Raw genomic sequence first — 17,980 nt, forward strand, 5'->3', positions numbered from 1 at the left:
GGCTGTTCCGACACATTCCATCCTTTTTACATTAGACATAGACAGTTTATACACTAACATAGACACTACACTTGGCTTACAGGCACTACATAGAATATTCAACCAACATCCAGACCCCACTAGACCGGACAAAGAATTACTACAGTTAATAGAACTCTGCCTCAAGAATAATGACTTCCTATTCAACCAACAATACTATTTACAAACACATGGAACAGCCATGGGCCAAAGATTTGCCCCTTCATACGCGAACCTCTACATGAGTGAGTGGGAGCGAGAAGCCCTCAGCAAATGCCCCCTCCGACCAATTCTTTACCTCTGATACCTGGACGATGTTTTCGGCATCTGGACATATACCATCCCACAATTCATGGAATTCATTAACACCCTCAAAAACCATCATCCATCCATCAAACTCAAACACACAATAGACACGCAAGAAATTAACTTTTTGGACACCACTGTTTTCTTCAACATCACCCAGGCAACACACAAAACATTACAGACAAAAGTTTATTTCAAACCAACAGACACTCACGCCCTTCTCCATAAACCTAGCTATCACCCAAAACACACTTTTAAAGCTATAGTTAAATCTCAGATAATCCGATTTCATCGCATCTGCTCAAACATAACTGATTTCCATAATGCCACCAGCACACTCTTTCAAAGCCTTCGCACAAGAGGTTACTCAAAACGCCTCCTTCGTAGCATCAAGTACGACACACTGGCCTCTCTCGCTCCCACTCATTCTGGACACCTTACTACAACACCTATATCCCTACCACTACACTCAGTCACTGACCTCAGCACAATCCCTTCCCATAAACCTAACCTCACCTCTCCTCCTGACCCCAACCCCAATCCCAATCCTAACCCTAACCCCCACCCTCTTCACAACCCTAACCCTAACCCCAACCCCCCTCCTAACCCTAACCCCAACCCTCTCCCTAACCCTACCCCCAAGCCCAACCCCAACACCACTCCTAACCCCAACCTTCACCTTCCTCCAAACCCCAACCCAAACCCCTACCCCAATACCCCTCTTTACCCTAACCCCAACCTTCTCCCTAACCCTAACCCCAACCCCAACACCCATCTTTACCCTAACCCCAACCTTCTCCCTAACCCTAACCTGAACCCTAAACCTAACCTTCTCCCTAACCCTACCCCCAACCCTAACCCTAACCCCAACCCTAACCCCAACCCCCACCTTCTTCCCAACACTAACCCCAATACCCCTCCTAACCCTAACCCCAACCTTTTCCCTAACCCTACCCCCAAGCCCAACCCTAACCCCAAACCCAGCACTTTTCCAAACCCTAACCCTAACCCTAACCCTACCCCCAGCCCTAACCCTAACCCCAACCCCCCTAAACCTAACCCCCACCTCCTCCCTAACCCCACCCCCAACCTCCTTCCTAACCCCAACCCTCACCCCAACCCCCCTCCTACCCCTAACCCTAACACACCCACAAACATAGAGGGCAATTCAGGGAGAGTCCCGGACCCACAGACCTCAGCCTTCCCACAGAAATCACAAATCATACCATTCATTTCTACTTTTTCACATAGAACCACAACCCTACAGTACACCAATAAACAAAACTTTTCAACCATACTACACCAACATCCGGCCTTCTATAACCACAAGATCATCCTAGCACACAGAAAAAACAGAAACCTCCATTCCATACTCACCACATCCAAATTCCCGGACCAATTCATCACACCCCGACCCAGACATAGCCAACACTACCGAAACAGAAAATTCATTCAAAACACATACACTGGTACAGGGTTCCCCACGCTAGGCCTCACCTCCATCCATTCCACCAACGTAGTCTACATCATCACATGCACCCTCTGCAACAAACATTATATAGGTGAAACACAAAATTCCATACATACCCGTCTAACACAGCACCTTTACAATATAGCAGGAAGTCGACTTGGCACCACCCTTGTCCGGCACTTCCAAGAGCATCCAGTCAGCCACCTTATCATCTCGGCGCTGGAAACCAATAACTGCTGGACAGTGGGACAGAGGAGGAGAGCGGAACGTATATGGATCAACAAATTAGGCACAAAGACACCACATGGCCTCAATGAACATCCCTAGAACTTACCTTTCCCAGTCAGCCAATTTAAACAACCTAATATTCTTACAAGCCGAACCAGTCTCTTATCTACCTATTGATCGACTTATTTATCTTTTACCCTGCTTTTATTACACAACTTCGTTTTCTCTACTTTAATTCTAATTTATTTTTAATTTTATTTTTAATCTGACTGGATTAACCTGCTCTCCTCCTCCCCCTCTTTCCCCCCCCCCCCACCCACACCCGGCCTCGAACCCTGACTCCTATTGAGAGACAACTCTGACCTGCACACCTTGCCATCAGTCCGATCAGTAGGCCAGTGCACAGAAAGTTGTAACCCAAACCCTGAACCCCAACCCTAACCCAACTCCAACCCTAACCCTAACCCTAACCCAAACCCTAACCCTAATACTAACCCTAACCCTAAACTTAATGCTAACCTTAACCCTAACCATAACTCCAACCCTAACCCTAACCTTAACTCCAAGCCTAACCCTAACCTTAACTCCATCCCTAACCCTAACCCTAACTCTAACCCTAACCCTAACTCCAACCCTAACCCCAACCCCAACCCCAACCCCAACCCAAACCCAAACCCTAACCCTAACTCCAACCCTAACCCTAACCCCAAACCTAACCCTAATACTAACCCTAACCCTAAACTTAATGCTAACCTTAACCCTAACCATAACTCCAACCCTAACCCTAACTCCAAGCCTAACCCTAACCTTAACTCCAACCCTAACCCTAACCCTAATGCTAACCCTAACCCTAACCCTAACTTTAACTCCAACCCTAACCCTAACCCTAACCCTAACCCTAACCCTAACCCTAACTCCAACCCTAACCCTAACCCTAACCCTAACCCTCCTGGTTACTTCAGCAGGGAGGCTCAGGGAACCTTCTCCCAGCTGCCCCTCAGCTCAGGTGGAGCACTGAGGTGCAGCAGGGTGAGATGGCAGCAAAGATCCAGCTCATTTTGGGCTGTTTGAAGGTTCTCCAGCCTGACTGGGGGGCCCAGAAAAGGCTCCTGAGGTGGCCTTTACTGAGTCCTTCAGGAGGCGAGTCCCTCCACACTGTCCATTTATTTACCGTAACCCAAACCTTAACCCTAACTCCAACCCTAACCCTAACTCCAACCCTAATGCTAACCCTAACCCTAACCCAAACCTTAACCCTAACTCCAACCCTAACCCTAACCCTAACCCTAACCCAAACCTTAACCCTAACTCCAACCCTAACTCCAACCCTAACCGTAACTCCAACCCTCATGCTAACCCTAATGCTAATGCTAACCCTAATGCTAACCCTAATGATAACCCTAACCCTAAACTTAATGCTAACCTTAACCCTAACCCTAACTACAACCCTAACCCTAACTCCAACCCTAACTCCAACCCTAACCGTAACTCCAACCCTCATGCTAACCCTAATGCTAATGCTAACCCTAATGCTAACCCTAATGATAACCCTAACCCTAAACTTAATGCTAACCTTAACCCTAACCCTAACTACAACCCTAACCCTAACTCCAACCCTCATGCTAACCCTAATGCTAACCTTGATGCTAATGCTAACCCTAACTCCAACCCTAACCCTAACCCTAAGTACGACACACTGGCCTCTCTCGCTCCCACTCATTCTGGACACCTTACTACAACACCTATATCCCTACCACTACACTCAGTCACTGACCTCATCACAATCACTTCCCATAAACCTAACCTCACCTCTCCTCCTGACCCCAACCCCAATCCCAATCCTAACCCTAACCCCCACCCTCTTCACAACCCTAACCCTAACCCCAACCCCCCTCCTAACCCTAACCCCAACTCTCTCCCTAACCCTAACCCTACCCCCAAGCCCAACCCCAAAACCACTCCTAACCCCAACCTTCACCTTCCTCCAAACCCCAACCCAAACCCCTACCCCAATACCCCTCTTTACCCTAACCCCAACCTTCTCCCTAACCCTAACCCCAACACCCCTCCTTACCCTAACCCCAACCTTCTCCCTAACCCTAACCCCAACACCCCTTCTTACCCTAACCCCAACCTTCTCCCTAACCCTAACCCCAACACCCCTCCTTACCCTAACCCCAACCTTCTCCCTAACCCTAACCCTAACCTGAACCCTAAACCTAACCTTCTCCCTAACCCTACCCCCAACCCTAACCCCCAACCCTAACCCTAACCCCAACCCTAACCCCAACCCCCACCTTCTTCCCAACCCTAACCCCAACCCTAACCCTACCCCCAGCCCTAACCCTAACCCCAACCCCCCTAACCCTAACCCTAACCCTCACCCCAACCCCCCTCCTACCCCTAACCCTAACCCTAACACACCCACAAACATAGAGGACAATTCAGGGGGAGTCCCGGACCCACAGACCTCAGCCTTCCCACAGAAATCACAAATCATACCATTCATTTCTACTTTCTCACATAGAACCACAACCCTACAGTACACCATTAAACAAAACTTTTCAACCATACTACACCAACATCCGGCCTTCTATAACCACAAGATCATCCTAGCACACAGAAAAAACAGAAACCTCCATTCCATACTCACCACATCCAAATTCCCGGACCAATTCATCACACCCCGACCCAGACATAGCCAACACTATCGAGACAGAAAATTCATTCAAAACACATACACTGGTACAGGGTTCCCCACGCTAGGCCTCACTTCCATCCATTCCACCAACGTAGTCTACATCATCACATGCACCCTCTGCAACAAACATTATATAGGTGAAACACAAAATTCCATACATACCCGTCTAACACAGCACCTTTACAATATAGCGGGAAGTCGACTTGGCACCACCCTTGTCCGGCACTTCCAAGAGCATCCAGTCAGCCACCTTATTATCTCGGGGCTGGAAACCAATAACTGCTGGACAGTGGGACAGAGGAGGAGAGCGGAACGTATATGGATCAACAAATTAGACACAAAGACACCACATGGCCTCAATGAACATCCATAGAACTCATCTTTCCCAGTCAGCCAATTTAAACAACCTAATATTCTTACAAGCCGAACCAGTTTCTTACCTACCTATGGATCGACTTATTTATCTTCTACCCTGCTTTTATTACACAACTTCGTTTTCTCTATTTTATTTCTAATTTATTTTTATTTATATTAATTTTAATTTTATTTATAATCTGACTGGATTAACCTGCTCTCCTCCTCCCCCTCTCCCCCTCCCCACCCACACCCGGCCTCGAACCCTGACTCCTATTGAGAGACAACTCTGACCTGCACACCTTGCCATCAGTCCGATCAGTAGGCCAGTGCACAGAAAGTTGTAACCCAAACCCTGAACCCCAACCCTAACCCAACTCCAACCCGAACCCCAACCCTAATGCTAACCCTGATAATAACTCCAACCCTAATGCTAACCCTAATGCTAATGCTAACCCTAATGCTAACCTTAACCCTAACCCTAATGCTAACCCTAACCATAATGCTAATGCTAACCCTAACACCAACCCTAACCCTAACCCGAACTCCAACCCTAACCCTAACCCAAACTCTAACCTTAACTCCAACCCTAACCCTAACCCTAATGCTAACCCTAACCCTAACTCCAACCCTAACCCTAATGCTAACCCTAACCCTAACTCCAACCCTAACTCAAACCATAACCTTAACTCCAACCCTAACCCTAACCCTAATGCTAACCCTAATCCTAACCCTAACCCTAACCCTAATGCTAACCCTAACTCCAACCCTAACCCTAACCCTAACTCCAACCCTAACCCTAACCCTAACTCTAACCTTAACTCCAACCCTAACCCTAACCCTAATGCTAACCCTAACCCTAACCCTAACTTTAACTCCAAGCCTAACCCTAACCCTAACCCTAACCCTAACCCTAACTCCAACCCTAACCCTAACCCTAACCCTAACCCTCCTGGTTACTTCAGCAGGGAGGCTCAGGGAACCTTCTCCCAGCTGCCCCTCAGCTCAGGTGGAGCACTGAGGTGCAGCAGGGTGAGATGGCAGCAAAGATCCAGCTCATTTTGGGCTGTTTGAAGGTTCTCCAGCCTGACTGGGGGGCCCAGAAAAGGCTCCTGAGGTGGCCTTTACTGAGTCCTTCAGGAGGCGAGTCCCTCCACACTGTCCATTTATTTACCGTAACCCAAACCTTAACCCTAACTCCAACCCTAACCCTAACCCTAATACTAACCCTAACCCTAATGCTAACCTTAACCCTAACCCTAATGCTAGCCATAACCCTAATGCTAACCTTAACCCTAATGCTAATGCTAACCCTAACTCCAACCCTAACCCTAATGCTAATCCTAATGCTAATACTAACCCTAATGCTAATGCTAACCCTAATGATAACCCTAACCCTAAACTTAATGCTAACCTTAACCCTAACCCTAACTCCAACCCTAACCCTAACTCCAACTTGAATCCCAACCCTAATGCTAATGCTACCCCTAATGCTAATGCTAACCTTGATGCTAACCCTAACTCCAACCCTAACCCTAATACTAACCCTAAACCTAATGCTAACCCTAACCCTAACTCCAACCCTAACCCTAACCCAAACTCTAACCTTAACTCCAACCCTAACCCTAACCCTAATACTAACCCTAACCCTAATGCTAACCCTAACCCTAACTCCAACCCTAACCCTAACCCAAACTCTAACCTTAACTCCAACCCTAACCCTAATACTAACCCTAACCCTAATGCTAACCCTAACTCCAACCCTAACCCTAACTCCAACCCTAACCCTAACCCAAACTCTAACCTTAACTCCAACCCTAACTCCAACCCTAACCCTAATGCTAACCCTAACCCTAATGCTAACCCTAATCCTAACCCTAACCCTAACTCCAACCCTAACCCTAACCCTAACCCTAACCCTAACCCTCCTGGTTACTTCAGCAAGGAGGCTCAGGGAACCTTCTCCCAGCTGCCCCTCAGCTCAGGTGGAGCACTGAGGTGCAGCAGGGTGAGATGGCAGCAAAGATCCAGCTCATTTTGGGCTGTTTGAAGGTTCTCCAGCCTGACTGGGGGGCCCAGAAACGGCTCCTGAGGTGGCCTTTACTGAGTCCTTCAGGAGGCGAGTCCCTCCACACTGTCCAGTGATTTACCCTAACCCAAACCTTAACCCTAACTCCAACCCTAACCCTAACTCCAACCCTAATGCTAACCCTAATGCTAATGCTAACCCTAATGCTAACCCTAACTCCAACTCTCATGCTAACCCTAATGCTAATGCTAACCTTGATGCTAATGCTAACCCTAACTCCAACCCTAACCCTAATGCTAATGCTAACCCTAACCTAACCCTAACCCTAATGCTAATGCTAACCCTAACCCTAACTCCAACCCTAACCCTAATGCTAACCCTAACCCTAACTCCAACCCTAACCCTAATGCTAATGCTAACCCTAATGCTAACCCTAATGTTAATGCTAACCCTAATGCTAACCCTAACCCTAACCCAACCCTAACCTAACCCTAACCCTAACTCCAACCCTAACCCTAATGCTAATGCTTACCCTAATGCTAACCCTAACCTAACCCTAACCTAACCCTAACCCTAATGCTAACCCTAATGCTAACCCTAAACTAACCCTAACCCTAATGCTAATGCTTACCCTAACCCTAACCTAACCCTAACCCTAACCTAACCCTAACCTAACCCTAACGCTAACCCTAACCCTAACCCTAACCCTAACCTAACCCTAACCTAACCCTAACCTAACCCTAACCTAACCCTAACCCTAACCCTAACCTAACCCTAACATCCAAAAAGAAAGGCTCTTTATAATCTGGAACTGCCAGATGTGCAGCTGTGGTGAGTGCCTGTTTAAGGGCAATGAATCCTTTCTCTCCCTCAGTTGTCCATGTTAACCGAGCTGTCAAATCACGCATTCCCTGTTCATTCACCCTTGGACGTAGGGGCGTAGTCTTTTCCGAATATGCAGGGATAAAGTGTCTACTATAGCCGGCAAGACCCAGAAATGACAACATTTCCCTCACAGTCTCTGGTTTAGGATGTTCAAGGATAGAGGATTTATGAGCTGGTGATACACCTGTACCCTGGGCAGAAACCACCCTACCTAAGAACGTCACAGAGCGACGACAACACTGAAGTTTCTTTCTAGAGACTTTAAAGCCCTTTTACCACAAATGTTTAAGGAGTGTCTGTGTCGCCTGCAAACAAGACTCAGCTGATGTAGCCGCTAGTAAAATATCGTCAACATATTGAATCAAGACCACCCCTTCTGGTAGGATGAGGTCCTCTAAGAACCTTCGTAGCGTCTGATTGAAGATACCAGGGGATAAAATAAATCCCTGTGGTAAACGTGCATATCGTAATTGTCTGCCTTTATATGTAAATGAAAAGATGTCACGCACCGCAGGGTCAAGTGGGAGACAGAAAAACGCATTAGCCAGGTCAATACATGTAAACCATTTATGGGAAGGAGACAAAGCTGATATCGCAGTATATGGGTTGGGAACTGGCACTGTGGGTGTTGTCACAATAGAATTAATACGTCTCAAATCATGAGCCATCCTATATTTCCCTTTCTCCTGCTTCTCTACTGGCAAAATGGGGGTATTCCATGCTGAAGTGGAATGCTCAAGAACCCCCGAGGTTAACAGCCCTTCTGTTGTTTCCTGAATGCCTTCCTCAGCAGGTGGTCTGTGTTTATATTGACTCTGCCAGATAGAGGTGTTATCTGAGACTCTGAATGAGACAGGGTCAATAGTGGGACACAGCCCCACATCTGTTGAGCCCGAGGACCACAAGGTTTCTGGAAGTGAGTTTAAAGTTTTTGCACTGTCTGGATGATCAGTCTTTTCGCTCCCATGAAACCTCTGAATTTGTCGATGTTGTAAAATTACTGCATTAGTGGTTGTGTGCATTATCTTATAACTCTTTTCTGAAAGAGAATATAACAGGCCAGGAATCTGAGTAGAGCTCCAATCTGTGACACTCATTAACCTTTTTATCATAGGACCAAGGTCCTTTGCCTGATGTTCAGCATGGATGGCAAGGGTAACGTGGGGACACGCCTCCTCAGCCGTCTCGTACCACTCATTCTGTTCAGCAGTGAGGTCGACCTGCGCAGCCACACCCTCAGGCCCCACAAACAAACACGGTGATGTAATCATCCAGAAATTTCCCTGTAACTTTTCTCTAAACGCATCCTGATACACCTCATTATTCCCACGGTCATAAAATAGGGTGACATGATAGGGATCAACTGGCGGGGCAAAGGGACCCAGCATCGACAGCCAGAGCCTCCAGCTCTGAAACAATGCCACAACCCCGACACCAGGTGAGGTCTCAGGCTCAAGTTCTCTCCAATAAATATCTGCCCACACCCCCTGTTCTGGAGAGGGTGTCGGACTCATCAGCATTTGTCCCTTCACACCTTGGTGGGAAATACAGCAGTTCAGTTTCATTCCATTAGGAAATTGCACCACCAGACCTTTGTCTCCACACAGAATAGCTGCTCCTGTCCTCACCAGGAGATCTCGTCCCAACAGGTTGATATGGCAATGTGGTGAAATCAAAAAAGGGTGCAACACAGTCTGTCTGGCAACATGAGTCACTAATGGCCCAGAAAACGGCAGTCTCTCCGGTCTCCCTGAGAACCCCACAAGCTCAACGGTGTCAGATGAGATCGGCTCCGGTGCTAAATTCCATGAGATGGTGGAACACTGCCTGGTACCTCCGGGTAGTTGTGATATGGACCCTAACCCTAACCCTAACCCTAACCCTAACCCTAACCCTTTGCCAATGACCGTACCCTTTGCAGGCGTGACACTGATCTCGGCCTAAGTACCCGCCTATCAAGCCGTATCCCTGCCCGCCGTGTCTCCCACACATGCCTCCCCTTGGACTGACCCAATACGGGTTTATCAGAGCAAAATCCTGTTGCGGACATAACTGATCTGGCTGCACCTGCCGAGGAAACTGCTGAACCATCTGTTTTTCTTCCTTTTATTTATCATTAAGCTTTTTCAGTGCTTCATCTAACTGAATTTTTAGGAGCTGTTCCTGCGCTGTCACCACCCCCTCATTGTTTATGGCCCCTATCAACGGTTCACCTCTATACTCACACTCACTCTCTTCCCATGATTCTGATTCATAATTTTCCATACTTGAACCCGGATCTTTTTCATATAATTCTGTCTGAGCTTCAACGGGCTCCTGAAGCTCCAATTCCCCAATAAATGTAGCCGGAGGTTTGAGGGTGTCTGTCTTACTCTCGCTCTCCTCTTTATCACTGCCATAAATCAATCTTGCCTTCTCCCTGTGCTCAGCCCTGGCAGATCCTCCTGAGGGATCAGCTCTTTTCACTTGTTTTGTTTGATTGCTAGATGTTTTAAAGATATTTAATGTCGATTTTTGACTATCCTGTTTTTTAAATGTAGTTTGTGTAGTTTGAGATTTTAGGGCGAACCACCTGGCATTCCTGTCTAAATTCATTTTTTCCTAACTTATCTCCAATCTCTTCCTGTCTCTGTTCGATCCTGCTAACCTGTCTCTGAAGTTCACCCACTGTCTCACGTAAATCCTGTATTTCTTCATCTCTGTCCACATCTAACTGACCACTGTTAATAGTCAAAACTGGCAATTGATATGGGGGTGGGGAAGAGGTAGTAGGTAATGATGGGTAAAGAGTGGTGTTAAGTGTCAGTGTCTGGTTTGGATCTTCTAATGGAGGCTTCTCTACATTGGGCACTCGTGTGACCCCCCTAGATCTGCAATAGTGCACCGCTGCACATGTCACAGCCACAACATGTATCCTTTGACGCTTATCTTCTAACTCCTTACCCTGTTTTTGCCATGATTTTCCTGCTATAAACCCTAATTTTGGATTATCAAGAGGATCCTGTAATATGGTGTGAGTTTCTGACTCCCACTTACACAATGCTTCAGCTAAATTAACCTTCACCTCTGGAGGGGGAAGTATCTTTTGCTTCCGAGCTTCCTTCCACAGCTTCTTTATTGCATCCACTTCTCTCTCCCTGTCCTGTTCTTTCATGCCACTCACCACCTGATCAAGAGTCCACTTCCACTGTTCTTCCACAGACCGAGGATAGGGAGAACATTCTCCCTGATCCCAACACGCTTTACCACACTCCAGTTCCATCTTTAACTATGCTCCCAAGTGAGATTGAATGTGAATGACTCCAACGGTCAACTCAATGCCTCAGTGAAACAAGCTTCTAGACCAAACTTCTTTGATCCGGTTCCACTCTGGGGGTTAATTCCCAAGGACAAAGAGCCTTTTAATTCACGTTCACTCTGGCACTTTTCCAACCCACACAAAAACACAAATTTCGGGCGTCGGGAGTGTCCGTCCCGTCAACTGCGCTCCGAGTCCCAACCCAAATCTTTTTCATATACAGTGCACTGCATACAGCAATACAGCACTGTACTAGTTCCGGTTTACTCTAACCGGATTTACGGACTCTAACCGTTCTTACTAACGGACTCGAACCGTACTTACTAACGGACTCGAACCGCACTTACTAGCGGACTCGAACCGTACTTACTGTGCCGGGTATGGTATGGACCCAAGTGCAGTACACAACAGGCAAAGAACTGATGATCAGTCAACTGGTTTATTAACTGCAATCTGGCAAACAACGAACAGTTCGAGAGCGGGGCAGTGGACTTGGTCGAGGCAGGCGAAAGGTCAGTAACCGGGAGGCAGGCAGAATCAGGCAAAGAGTCCAGAGGGAGACTGGCTGAGCTCGTGGTCAAAACGGAAGACAGAGGTAATTTACCAGCGGTCAGGCAGAACAGGTGTGTGATCAGAGGGTGTGGTGTGAGCAGGGGAGTGGAAAAGAACTGAGTCCATGGGCTGGAGCAGAGTGTGACAGAACCCCCCCCCTCAAGGGACGGCTCCCGACGTCCCCAAAAAGTCTCATGAGCCAGGGTGGGAGGAGGGGGAAACTGGAAGGCGGGTTAGAATTCCTGAGAGGAGGACAAGGTCACCTGTAGATCTCCCGCCTGCGACAGGGAATCCTCCTCTGGCTCAGGAGCAGCAGTAGGGCCGACAGCACGCACCCCTCGACGAGGGAAGCCCCTGATCATGTCGTGAGAGGGCTGATCTGGATGCTGCCGATGAAAGTCACGGAGGAGCTGTCGGTCCAAAATGTGATGAGCAGGAACCCAAGATCTTTCCTCTGGGCCATAACCCTCCCAGTCGACGAGATACTGAAGGCCTCTGCCACGAACACGGGAGTGGATGATGCGGCGCACAGTGTTGTCAAAGTGTTGTGAGCATATTCCACCCACAACAGCTGCTGGGACCAGGAAGATGGGTTCTGGGACACAGTACACCGAAGGGCTGTCTCCATCTGTTGGTTCACTCTTTCAGTCTGGCCATTGGATTGAGGATGGAACCCTGATGACAGACTCGGCGTGGCTCCCAGCAATCTGCAGAACTCCTGCCAGAACACGGAAGAGAACTGGGGTCCCCTGTCTGAGACCACATCCACAGGAATCCCATGGAGACGAAAGACATGGTCGAGAAGTAGTTGGGCAGTCTCCTTAGCTGATGGGAGCTTGGGTAAGGGGACGAAGTGAGCCATCTTGGAGAAGCGATCCACGATTGTATGGCCGTCTTCCCCTCAGATGGTGGCAGACCAGTGACAAAGTCTATAGAAATGTGTGACCAGGGACGATGCAGCACAGGAAGTGGCTGTAGAAGACCGGACGGGGCCTGACGAGAAGACTTGTTCCGGTTGCAGGTAGGGCAGGCGTTGACATATTCCTGGGTGTCCTCCTCTAACGAGGGCCACCAGAAGCGTTGCTGGAGGATGTCACAGGTTCTCTGGATCCCTGGATGACAGGAAACCCTAGAGGCATGAGCCCACTGGAGCACTTCTGACCTTAGGGTTGCAGGCACATGCAGGCGATCTGGGGGGCAAGCACTGGGACCAGCCTCCCCCTCTGTAGAGGTTCTCACCCTCTCCTCGATCTCCCACGTCAGGGATGCGACAACACAAGGAGACGGTAGAATGGTGTCTGCAGAGGTGGCTTCATCCCCCTCCCCCTGAAACTGGCGTGACAATGTGTCTGGTTTGACATTGCGGGAGCCAGGTCTGTAGGAGAGGGAGAAATCAAACCTGGTGAAGAAGAGGGCCCATCGTGCCTGTCGGGAGGTGCATGGCCAACCCCTCGTCCATAATATTGCCATCGGAACCGGAGTCAATGAAGGTGGCCAGGGTGTGAGAGTCATCGGCGAGAAGAAGCTTGGCTAGAAAGAGGGGGCGTTTAATCTGAGAGGAAGATTTTACTCCCACATGACTCACCAGGACTTCCCCATTCACTGGGGAGCTCTGCCTTTTAACGGACAGAGAGAGATAAAATGTCCATGTTGCCCGCAGTACATACAGAGGTTCCCCATCTGGCGACGCTGACGCCCCTCTGGTGTGAGTCTGGTGCGACCCAGTTGCATCGGTTCTGGGTCAGCAGGAACCGGGGCCGAAGCGGAGGGGAAATTCAGGCAGTGAGCTGCCATGGACGGTGCGGGGTTCTGTCTCCTTTCTCTTCTCCGGGCCCTGACACGGAGATCCAGTCGAGTGCTGAGCTCGATGAGTTCATCCAATGTGGCAGGTAGAGGGTAAGAAACCAGTTCGTCCTTGATATATTCTGCTAAACCATGCAGAAAGGCATCCCGGAGTGCAGCCAGGTTCCAGTCACTCTGACGAGCCTTGGTCCGGAAGTCGATGGAGTAATCTGCCATGGACTGATTCCCCTGCCGTATGGAGAGGAGCTCCGAAGTGCCATCTGGACCCGCAGCTCCCAGCCCGAAGACCTTGCGCAGCTCCTCCGAGAAGGCCCGGAATTAAGCACAGGCAGGAGTCTGCCTGCAGAAGCAGCAGTCGTCTGCTGGTGTCCCTTTGACCTGAAGCCTGACGTGCGTTGAGGTTCATGGCTGGTGAGGCTCTGGCTCCTCAAGAGTCAGATTTACGATTTAACAACTGAAAAAAGCATCTTATTTCACCATTTTTCCAACAGCATACAACTCCTGATAATGCTTCCTATCCCATCAGCATTCCTCTTTCAATTACACTCACAAACCAACACAAACATATACACAGGACCATATTTGTCCTATAAAGAACTTTCTTTTATAGCTATGGATAGAGCTCCATCTTGTGTTTTAAGAAATTCATTTATACTGTAAACAAATTAAAGTGCAGAGATGTGTGCAGCACAAATTTAATTTTGACCAACAGTAACAATTTCTGTTATTTTTCAAACAAATTCTGGTGCTTTAATAAATTTTAATAAAGTTTGCCTATTAAAGCACCAGCGTGAAAGCACCTGACAGCCTGCGTGCGCCCCCTTGAGGTGAGGCCGAGTACTGTGTTGTGAAATATCACGAATTGCATTTTATGTTATTGCTATTTTAATAACAGTAGAGTAGTTTCGTAGGTGTGTGGGAACGGATCTGTATGTGAGCGTTTAGTTAGAAGGACCAAACAATAATGTGTGATATCTGCTTAGGTTAGGGTCCTCAGGCCCATGCACCTGTGCGTAGGCTGAGAACCGCTCCAATATGGTCAAAACATGAGCAATGTGACTCGGCGAGCATAAACGTTCCCCTGCCTGTGTGAGAAATGTAGCTGATGCCGTCTGTGTAACGAGGATACGCCTCCTGCTGTGTAATCATGCCTGTTTTAATAAAAGAGACAACGCTGGGGAGGAGGAGGAGAGTCTCCGGGACGACGCGGCAGAGTTCGTGTCTGATCGGAGCGCCACTCCCCCCTGGCCAGGGGAAAAGTCTTCCAAGTCTGATCTCAACTTGTGGTGAACTTTGTTGGTGCGCCTGTCTGAGTACACTTCTGAGGATTTCGACGACAACTGCCTGCCTCACCTGCTGACTTTCCTCTGCACTTTATTGTGCGGTCAGCAAAAGACATTGTTACGATATGGATTTTGGACAGGACCCGAGAGCAGACCAGAGCACGGTGGTAAGAAGGTCCAAATGAGTTTTATTTCGGGGGGCAACACAAGACAAACAGTCCTGGACTGCGGGTAACTCTCCTGAAAGTCCACCAGCGCTTTTTAAAAACGGAATTCTTCATCTATGGAGGGAGTAGACGGCAGATGTTTCCACAGATGCTCTTCACCAGTGGTCAGTGAGTGATGCAGCAGATGAGCGGGAGTTGACTGGCTACAATCAGCTACGTCTCAATGTCTCCAGCCGATAGTGTGGATTCTCTACGAGATCAGACAGCAGCTTCACTCCTGAATCCTGCAGCTGGTTCTGTCTCAGGTCCAGTTCTCTGAGATGGGAGGGATTGGACCTCAGCGCCGAGGCCAGAGAGCCACAGCTGATCTCTGATAAGCTGCAGTGCCTTAATCTAAATAAAGAAGGGAAACTTTTATAAGGTTATAAGTGAAACCAGTATTCATCTGAAAGGTTAATCAAAGGCATGATCTGTAAATATTTAATTTAGTTACAGCTTAAAAAATGATAGTAATATGTAATTACCACAATTCCAACCTCTCAGGTTTGCACTGTTCCAAAGGAGAATATATATTGTTCTGGCCCTCACTCTTCCCAGGTTCTCCCACCTCTTTCCCTCCCATCTCATCATGGAGATCCATCTCACCTGTGGCTCATCTTTAAAGGCACAACCTGTCTTAGATGACTTCCTGTCTCCCTCACCATCTCCCTCCTCGTTGGCTGGTGTCTACCAGGCACCCTCACCTAGTTTTGTCTAATTTTGGTGACCATCTGTCGGCTTTTTCATTGTCCTTAAATCAGTTTATCATGAATAAGTGGTCCCCGTGTGGCCCTCCCTCCTGAAGGAACTGGGCACAACACACACACTCAGAAAGTGTGAGGACCCTCGGATGGAATAATGGACATTTTTGAGAATGGTGTTTACCTCAGAGTTTCCAGTCGGCAGTTTGGATCCTGGAGAAAACCACAGAGCAGCTTCACTCCTGAATCCTTCAGCTGGTTCTGACCCAGGTCCAGTTCTCTGAGATGGGAGGGATTGGACCTCAGCGCCGAGGCCAGAGAGCCACAGCTGATCTCTGATAAGCTGCAGTCAATCAATCTGAAAAATGCAGGATGAGGTTATACGGTGCAGGTCTGCATGTTATCTGCGTCAGTACTAAACCTACGTTAGTTCTTAGTTGGGTCAGACCTGAATTCACGATATTACAAGGAATGTTTTTAATGTGGTGCATCACAGCAGTGTTGAGAACAGCCTCACTTCACCATCTTAGCAGCTGGTATATAGGTAGAAAAATGAAGACTGACCTGAGCCTCTCCAGTTTACAGTTTGGACTCTCCAGTCCAGAACAGAGCCGCTTCACTCCTGAATCCTGCAACGTGTTGTCGCTCAGGTCCAGAACCCTCAGATGGGAGAGGTTGGACTTCAGAGCTGAGGCCACAGAATCACAGCTGGTCTCTGATAAACTGCAGTAACTTAGTCTAAAATAACAATTATTTTGAGAGAAGACAAATAAAAATCAACATGTACCAGAGCAAAACACAGCTTCCAAGCAACAAACCTCTGGTCCTGCACCGGCTTATCTGCCGTATGTTCCTATTTTGGGTTCTTTCAGGGCGCTTGGACAAGATCTACAGCGTATGTAAAGTGTGTGTGGGTCAAAATACCTTCCAAGTTTGTGAGACCACATTTCTCAACAGCACTCAACTCTTGTCAGGAGTTGGGACAAAGCGACCCACTCCTGATAGCTTGTGGGCGATGCTGCAGCGACCCTGCAATCCCTACACTCTCTGGTGAAACCAAATCAAAGGTTTTAGACACTGCTGGATGCTGGAAGGGTGGCTATAGTCTGGACGCATCGTTCCCCTGACTGCACATTTCTCCAACAATGATTGGCAGCTGGTGTCACTTGTTCTCCAGATGAGAGAAGGAAAGAGAGCCACCCCACAGTGTGTTTGATTGCCCCACTGCAAGCTCAATGCTGCCAGAAAACATTGCAGGAGCATCAATTCCCCTCAGGGCATCAACAAGGAGCTCAGGAAAAGGTGCAGCTGCGACCTACTAGAGACAAGCACACTGAGCTGAGATTCAAAGCCCTCTCCTCCCAAGAGAAGAGCTTGTTTGTTGGAGGCTCTTCTGGGCGATACCTGGTGCCACAGCTCCAGCTCAGCCCGTCTCTGGAGCTGAGGTGGAGCTTAGCAAGTTTCATGGTTCTCCACCACTTCCTCTCGCTGAGGACCTTCTCAGCTGGTGGTTTCTGCTCCACCTTCCAAGTTGAGCAGGTGATACTTCTGCATTCCTGCCACCAGGGTCTCTGCAGAAAGAGTCTTCTCCACTGTTTTATATTATATTATAGAAAATTAGGATTTTTGGTTGATGTCTTAGATGTTGTTGACTAAGAGCAGGTTTTTCTTTAATAACAGAGAGATTCGATGAGAAGAGCAAATGTATTATTTTATGAGCTACTTCCACTACTATTATATACACATACTTCCATATTGTCTTAGATTGCAAGCTGCATTTATTGCATCGTTCATAGAAAGTCATATTTGTGAGGAGAAAAACTCAAATAAGGTCATTTTCTTTAATGGCCATTACAACAGAAGGAGGCGATGAACAAACAGATTTATATAAAAATGTGTGAAAACTTATGGATGGAAACCTTTTTAAAATGGTTGCATTGTGTAGAATCGGTGTAGAATCAACTTGTTGACTTCTGATTTGGACTCCAATGGAAGTGAGGTGCAACAATTGTGGATGCTGAAAGCTTCAGATCTTCATGAAGGTTTCTGTGGTTGGACTGACCTGCTGCCCCTTTAAGAGGGAGGCAGGTTTGGGCTTCTGGCTGGAATGAAGCCACCTAAGATTAAGATTAAGATTAAGATGAA

At 48.0% G+C, this 17,980-nt stretch overlaps 1 long non-coding RNA gene across 3 annotated transcripts in view; it reads right to left on the reverse strand.

Annotated features, from left to right (window-relative positions):
• Nucleotides 1-1,454: 1,454 nt before the first annotated feature.
• LOC115248354 (uncharacterized) overlaps nucleotides 1,455-17,980 on the reverse strand; it is a 29,685-nt gene continuing 13,159 nt past the window's right edge. Inside the window, exons 1-4 of one of the 3 annotated variants that reach the window (XR_003887254.1) lie at nucleotides 4,887-5,105; nucleotides 4,677-4,730; nucleotides 1,912-2,031; nucleotides 1,455-1,755 (exon numbers count right to left, since the gene is read on the reverse strand). This is a non-coding gene — a long non-coding RNA (uncharacterized lncRNA). Of the gene's footprint in view, nucleotides 1,756-1,826; nucleotides 2,032-4,676; nucleotides 4,731-4,886; nucleotides 5,106-17,980 lie in introns of those variants that run through there. The other 2 variants (XR_003887255.1, XR_003887253.1) reach the window with 2 other exon arrangements.

This window comes from Takifugu rubripes, unplaced genomic scaffold (genome assembly GCF_901000725.2).
Source record: "Takifugu rubripes unplaced genomic scaffold, fTakRub1.2, whole genome shotgun sequence".
Lineage (NCBI taxonomy): Eukaryota > Metazoa > Chordata > Actinopteri > Tetraodontiformes > Tetraodontidae > Takifugu > Takifugu rubripes.